The sequence below is a fragment of the Saccopteryx bilineata genome, chromosome 1 (genome assembly GCF_036850765.1).
Source record: "Saccopteryx bilineata isolate mSacBil1 chromosome 1, mSacBil1_pri_phased_curated, whole genome shotgun sequence".
Lineage (NCBI taxonomy): Eukaryota > Metazoa > Chordata > Mammalia > Chiroptera > Emballonuridae > Saccopteryx > Saccopteryx bilineata.
In genome coordinates, this window is record NC_089490.1 from 155,384,900 (window position 1) to 155,392,939 (window position 8,040).

Consider the following 8,040-nt stretch of genomic DNA (forward strand, 5'->3'; position numbering starts at 1 on the left):
CACCGCTCCACTAAAGATACATAATTCAAGGGCCTCTGGAGCCCTCACAGATGGTATTAGCAAGGCTCAGAAAGGATGAGGAGTGCCCGAGGTCACATAGTAGCAACTGTCACCCTCCCCTAAGCCCCAGTCATCACAAAGGTGAAGTTTTCTTTGCCGTTGAATTATAATGAATGGCAGATGGGAAATTTGATAAGGCCCCCACCACCCACCTCAGTCAGGTCACTGGGGCAGGCAGGAACTATCATTCCAATCCAGCTGCTCACCCCCAGCCCAATGGCCCTGAGAGGTCAAGGTGACTTCCCTGCCAGGCAGGTGAAAGAAAGCAGAGATCAGTCTGAGCTGCACAGCGCCCAGGAGGATAGCACGGAACAGGAACAGAAATAACCAGCTCTGCAAAACCAGGAGACCAGGCTGAGTCAGAGGCCAGAGAGCGGACAGAAATGCAGAGAGGCCCAAGAACATGAAGGCCACCCTCTCTGGGCATCTCCCAAAGAGGCACCAGTCCCAGCACATCACAACAGGATCAGATGTGAGGCCCTGGTCTAACACCTTCCGTGGTCCTTACTGGTCTCAGAGAAACGACCCGTCCTGACCTGTGGTGTCACAGTGCATAAAGCATCGACCTAGAATGCTGAGATCATCGGTTTGAAACCCTGAGCTCACTCACTTGGTCAAGGCACATATGTCAAGCAACTACTACGAGCTGATGCTTCCCACTCCTCCTCACCGTTCTCTCTCTCTCTCTCTCCTCTTGCTAAAATGAAGAAGAAAGAGAAAGAGAAGAAGTTAGACCCCTGCTAGGGCTGAGCCTCTGTGAATTTCTCCAGTTTCAAAACAAATCTTCCTTCCAGTTCCCTGAAAAGGGGAGCTGGTTCCTCTCCACATACAGTACCAGGTGCCAGTGGGGACATTTGTCACACATTATTAGTTCATTAGAGAGTAGCAGGGTGAGCTTGCGTGCATGTTTGAAACACACACACACACACACACACACACACACAATGCATGAAACATGAGTATATAACCTAATCAGTTCTTGTGAATCCAATAGCCATGTGAGCCCCAGCCAGGACAAGACCAAGGGCATCAAATGCATGAGGGTTCCCAGATACCCTTTCCAACAGAAACTGTCTCCTTCCACCCGGCTCACAACTGCTCTGACTACTAGTGTTTTTATATTTGGGGGTTACTTTTCTGGAGTAAGACTCTTTTTTATTTTTTATTTTATTTTATTTTATTTGTATTTTTCCACAGTGAGAAGGGGTGGGCGGCAGACTGATAAGACTCCCGCATGTACCCAACCAGGATCCACCCGGCATGCCCATCAGGGAGCAATGCTTAGCCCCTCTGAGGCGTTGCTCCTCTGCAACCAGAGCCATTCTAGCGCCTGAGGCAGAGGCCATAGAGCCATCCTCAGCGTCCAGGCCAACTTTGCTCCCATGGAGCCTTGGCTGCAGGAGGGGAAGAGAGAGACAGAGAGGAAGGAGAGGAAGAAGGGTGGAGAAGCAGGTGGGCGCTTCTCTTGTGTGCCCTGGCCAGGAATCGAACCTGGGACTTCCACACGCTGGGCTGATGCTTTACCTCTGAGCCAACCTGCCAGGGCTTTATTTTGTTTTTTATTTTTTAATTTTAATTTTTTTATTTATTTATTTTTTGGCAGAGACAGAAAGAGTGACAGATAGGGACAGACAGACAGGAAGGGAGAGAGATGAGAAACATCAATTCTTCGTTGCGGTTCCTTAGTCGTTCATTGATTGCTTTCTCATATGTGCCTTGACCACCAGGGCTACAGCAGACCTAGTGACCCCTTGCTCAAGCCAGCGACCTTGGGCTTGAGCTGGAGCCTTGCTCCAGATGAGTCCGCACTCAAGCTGGAGAGCTTGGGATATCGAACCTGGGTCCTTCCGCATCCCAGTTTGACGCTCTATTCACTGCGCCACCGCCTGGTCAGGCTATTTTTTAACTCTACATGGTGTTGTCTTTGCTTTCTTTGGTGTTTGGTTCTGTGAGTTTTAACACATGTACAGAGTCATGTAAATTATCAGCAAAAGAGTGGACAGAATATAGTCCCTCCCTCTGAAAAAACTCCCTTCTTTGTAGTGTTAGACCCTCACTCACCCCACCCCTAGCCCTGGAGCTCATTGATCTGCTCTTTGTTGCTATGATTTTTTAACTCTTTTTGAGAATGTCATGCAAATGGAATCATACATGATGTGGCCTTTAAGACTGGCTTCTTTCACTTAGCATTTGGAACTTGTCTATGCAGCTGGGTGCATGAGGTGCCTATCCCTGCTGAATAGTTTTTTGTTGTGTGTGTGCATCACCATTCAACCACAAAAGGACGTCTGGGTTGTCTCCAGAAGCTATTGTGACTAGTGCTGTTGTAAACACACATGTTCAAGTCTTGTACAAACAACCATTTCTCTTGGTTAAATTCCTACAAATGGGATTGTTGGGTCCTTGGATAACTGTATGTTTAACTTGGTAAGAAACTGCTGAACAGCTTCTCAAATTGGCTCCATCATTTTGCATCCCACCAGTGATGTTTGAGAGTTCTGGCCTGCTGCATCCTCACCAGCACTTGGTGTTGTCCATATTTTCTACTTTAGCCAGTGGTGTCTTATTGTGGATTTAGTCAGCATCTCCCAATTAATGATGTTCACATGCTATCCATATTTTCTTTAGTGAAGTGTCTACTTCACCACTTAACTTTTACCATTTCTTTTGTACATTGTTTCCCCATTATTGTATTGTGAGAATTCTTTATACAGTATATTCTGAATACAAGTCCTTTAACTGGGTATGTTGTTTGAAAATATTCTCTCTCGGCCTATAACTTGGCTTTTCATCCTCTCAACTGTGTCTTTTGTGAAACAAAAGATTTTTAATTAAAAAAAAATTTTGTTTCCATTGCTCTGGCCTGATAGCTTGGTCAGTTAGAGCATTGTCCCAAAGTGCAGATGTTGCTTGTTCGATCCCTGGTCAGGGCACATACAGGAACAGATCGATGTTCCTATTTTTTAGCTTCCTCTCTTGCTAAAATCAATGAAAAAAATTTTTTCCATTGATTTGAAAGGAAAAGAAAGAGGAGAGGAGAAGAGAGAGAGGAAGAGAGAGGGAAAGAGGGACAGACAGGGATAGACAGATAGGAAGGGAGAGAGATGAGAAGCATCATCTCATAGTTGTGGCACCTTAGTTGTTCATTGACTGCTTTCTCATACTTCTTTGACTGGGGGGGGGTTCCAGCCAAGCCAGTGACCCCTTGCTCAAGCCAACGACCTTGGGCTCAAGCCAGCGACCATGAGATCACGTCTATGATCCCACGCTCAAGCCAGTGACCCAGCGTTCATGTTGGTGAGCCCACACTCAAGCCGGCAACCTCAGGGCTTTGAACCTGGGTCCTCAGCACCCCAGGCCAACGCTCTAGCCACTGTACTACTGCCTTGTCAGATGTTCCTATATACTTTTTTTTTTCTTAAGTGAGAAGTGAGGAGGTAGAGAGACAGATTCCCTCATGTGCCCTTACTAGGATCCACCCAGCAAGCCCACTACTGAGTGATGCTCTGCCCATCTGGAGCCTCTGTTCTGTTACTGGGCAACCAACCTATTTTAGCACCTGAGGTGAGGCCATGGAGCCATCCGCAGTGCGCAGGCCAACTTGCTCCATGGCTGCAGAAGGGGAAGAGAGGGATATGAAGTGGGGAGAAGCAAATGGTTGCTTCTCCTGTGTACCCTGACCGAGAATCAAACCCAGGATATCCACATACCAGGCTAACATTCTACCACTGAACCAACTGGCCAGGGCAGATGTTCTATATTCTTGCTAATATTCTGTCTGCTCATCCCATTGAGTGCTGTGGGGAGTGCTGAAGAATAATTGTAGATTTGTCTATTTCTCTTTTCAGTTTTACTATATTTTGCTTCATACATTTTGTGGATACACATTTAGGTCTCGGTGAATTGATTCTCTTGTTTTGTTTTGTGTTTTGTATTTTTCTGAAGTGAGAAGCAGGGAGGCAAAGAGACAGACTCCTGTGTGCACCAACCAGGATCCACCTGGCAAGCCCACTAGGAGGCAATGTTCCACCCATCTGGAGTGTTGCTCTGTTGCAACGATAGCCTTTCTAGCGCCTGAGGCGGAGGCCATGGAGCCATCCTCAGTGTCCGGGCCAACATTGCTCCAGTGGAGCCTTGGCTGCTGGAGGGGAAGAGAGAGGTAGAGAGAAAGGAGAGGGGAAAGGGTGGAGAAGCGGATGGGCGTTTCTGTATGCCCTGGCTGGGAATCGAACCCAGGACTTCCACACGCTGGGCCGACCCTCTACTCTGAGCTGAGTCAACCGGCCAGGGCCTAATTGATTCTCTTATTTACTGTCCCTCTTTACTTTTTTGCTTTTCTTTATAAATTTGCAACCAAACTAAGTAAACCTAAACATAGTATTTAATTTCTGCCATTTAAAAATTTTTTATTTATTTATTTATTTTTACAGGGACAAAGAAAGAGTCAGAGAGAGGGATAGATAGGGACAGACAGACAGGAATGGAGACAGATGAGAAGCATCAATCATCACTTTTTTGTTGTGACACCTTAGTTGTTCATTGATTGCTTTCTCATATGTGCCTTGATCACAGACCTTCAGCAGACTGAGTAACCCCTTGCTCGAGCCAGCAACCTTGGGTCCAAGCTGGCGAGCTTTTTGCTCAAGCCAGATGATCCCATGCTCAAGCTGGCAACCTCAGGGTCTCGAACCTGAGTCCTTCTGCATCCCAGTCTGACGCTCTATCCACTGCACAACCACCTGGTCAGGCGTAATTTCTATCATTTTTAAACTTGATATAAATGGAACTGCGCAAGATGAATTCTGGTGTGTTTGGTTTCTGCCTATCACTTATTGCAATTGTACAATAAATCCACACTGGTGTACATGGTTGTAGTTCATTTATTCTCATTGCGTTATCACTATTTTCTAAAATTAGATATAATTCACATATTTATCTATTCACCCATTCTTTTTTCTTATTAGTACTTTTGTTTATTTTTTAATTACATATAATTGACATATATTAGTTTTAGGTGTACAACACAATGGTTCAATATTTGTATACACTGTGAAATGATCACCACAGACCACACAGTTACAATCTTTTTTCTTGTGATGAACTTTCTTGCAACCTTCAAAAGTTACAGTATTATTACCTCCTGTCACCGTGCTGTACTAGTTGTCCACTCGGCTGTTGAGGGGCACTTGGTTAAACATCAGTTTAAGGCAGAAATGAGCAGGACAGCTATGAACTTTTGGTCCATGCTTTTTGGTGACCATATGTGACCTTCTGTGGATGAATAGTCAATTGTGAAACTGCTGGGTTATAAGGTATTTCCCAGATATTAGCTATCTTTTGCCAAAATGCATACGCTAATTTACAACCCAATTAGCTCTGGGGAGTTCTTATAAAACTAGATTTTTTCCAACCCAAAGACTCTCTTTTATTCAGAAGAGATGCACTCTTTGCAGCTTCTCTGTTATTAAATATGTCCCTTCTGTTTAATGAAGAATAGGATATTTACATTTTTTTTCAAAGTACCTCCCACTCTTCAGCTGATGGGATTGTTTTCCACTGACGGCCATAGCTGTGTCTCTCCCTGGACCCTGCCCTTGGCCACTCCAGGGGTGGCCCAAGGCTGGAGTACAAAGGCCCGCCCTCTTCCTCTTATTAATTGATGAATTATTTATTTGGATGAGGCAAAAAAGTCTCCATCCAGTAATTCCACCTCTGTGTATATATCCAAATGAATAGAAAGCAGGGACTCAGACAAGTATTTGATTGTATACCATGCTCACAGCAGCATGATCCACAGTAGCCAAAAGACGGAAGAGACTAAGTGTCCATCACTGGCCAGCAGGGCCAGATTCCTAAATATAAGTCCCTGGCTCAAAAGATTTTTTGTCTTGAAATTCTCCTAATTTGAAATAAGGACCTGTGTTTTCTTTTTGCCCAGACCCCACCTGGCTGGACAGGTCACAGCTAATGCTAATACCCAGGAAGCTCTGGCATCCCATTAGGGCAAGGGGCTGATTTCTCCCTGCCTCAGTTTCTGATATGAAACTGAAGTGATGACAGGACCTCCCTCCACCCTTGCAGATGTCTGGTAGAGCAAGCAGGTGGGTGGGACACATGTCCAGCCCTAGCTAGACATAAAGGGTATGAAGTCTAGCTGACATCCTGGTGCACAGGCAGTCTCAGCCAGTTTCCCTTCCCAAATCGATTGCTCAAATCCAGCTTTTTCCTACTGAGGCTTCACTAACTTCAGCCCCCATCATTTCCCACCTGGAACAGATGAGTATCCTTCAACCTCTTTCCAAGTTCCCATCCTCGCCCCCCACACTGTTCTCCCCACTTCAACCACCAGAGGGCACCTGTGAACACCGAAGCCAGGTCCTGTCCTGTTCTGTGCACAGCCCTCCAGCCCACCTATCTCCCTCAGACTAAAACCCTAAGTCCTCTCCATGACTCACAAGGTCCTGCACGACCTGCCCCATCTCCTCCCTGCCCTCACTACCTCCCTCTCTCCCCTTTGCTCACTCTGTGCCAGCCGCATGGATATTTTTTCAACATGCTAGACACAGTCCTGCTCCCCGGCTTCTGCATGGGCTATTTCCTCTGCCTGGAAAAGCTCTTCCTTCAGGTCACACAGCATGGGTTCCTTCCCTTCATGTCTTCCAGGATCCTACTAGTATGCCACCTTCTCAGAAAGGTCTTTCCTGAAAAGCCTGACTAGCCACTATTGCTCATCCCACTTCCCTGCTCTTTTTCTTCAGAGTAAGTCATGGAGACAAGGACTGTTCCCCCCCCCCCAGGCCTGCTGTATCTGTAGGCCTAGGACAATGTCCGGCACACAGGGGGACTTCAAGGCACATCCCGCTGGTGAACGAGTAAATAAAACTGGAGGATGGGGAGAAGTTGGGATCCTTGTACACGGCTGTGGGGATGGGAAATGGGGCAGCTGCTGTGAAAACAGGAGAGCAGTCCCTCAAAAAGTTAAACATAAGGGTTTCCATATGACCCAGAAACTTCCCTTGAGTATTTATCCAATAGAATTGAAAGCAGGAACTCAGAGGTGTGCACGCCCATGTTCACAGCAGCATTATCCACATCGGCCAAAAGGTGGAAACCACCCAAGTTTCTATGGACTATGGATGGACAGTGTGGTCCATCCAGACAAGGGGCTACTGTTTAGCCTTAAAAAGGAAGGACAGCCTGACCTGTGTGGTGCAGTGGATGGTGTCGACCTGGAACACAGAGGTTGTCAGTTTGAAACCCCAGGCTGGCCCAGTCAAGGCACGTACGAGACTATGAGTTCATGCTTCCTGCTCCTGCCCCCTTTCTCTTTCTCTCTCAAAGCAATAAATAAAATCTATTTTAAAAAATGACATGCTGTCACCTGCTACAACATGGATGAATCTTGAGGACATTATGCTGAATAAGTCAGACAGAGGACAGTGTAATTTCAATCACACGAGGTCCCTGGAGGAATCAGATTTATAGAAAGTAGATGGTGGGTGCCAGGAGACTAGTATTTAATGGGACAGTTTCAGTTTGGGAAAATGAGGAAGTTCTGGAGATGGATGGTGTGGATGGTAACACCACAATTTGAATATACTTAATGCCACTGAATTGTGCACTTACAAATGGTTAAGATGGTCAATTTTATGCTGTATTTACTTAATATTCTTAGAAAAGAAAAAAATAACAAGACTGCAGAGAGCCTGCTGTCCAACATCTTCAGTTTACAGAAAGGTGAGGCTTTGTCTTCTCAACATCTGACTTTGAGTGGCATGCTGGTCCCTGCCCCAAAAAGGAGATGCTTCTCTTGCAGGATGCTCCAGGCCTCAAGACAAATGAACCTGAAGTCAAGGGTCAGATAGGACCTCAGAGCAGAAACTCAGGGACCCTGGTCCCAGCCCAGGGCAGACCTCCCCAAGGAACCTATGGCCATGATTCCTGTGAGCTCAGACCCCAGCCTGAAAGTGCCAGGATCCA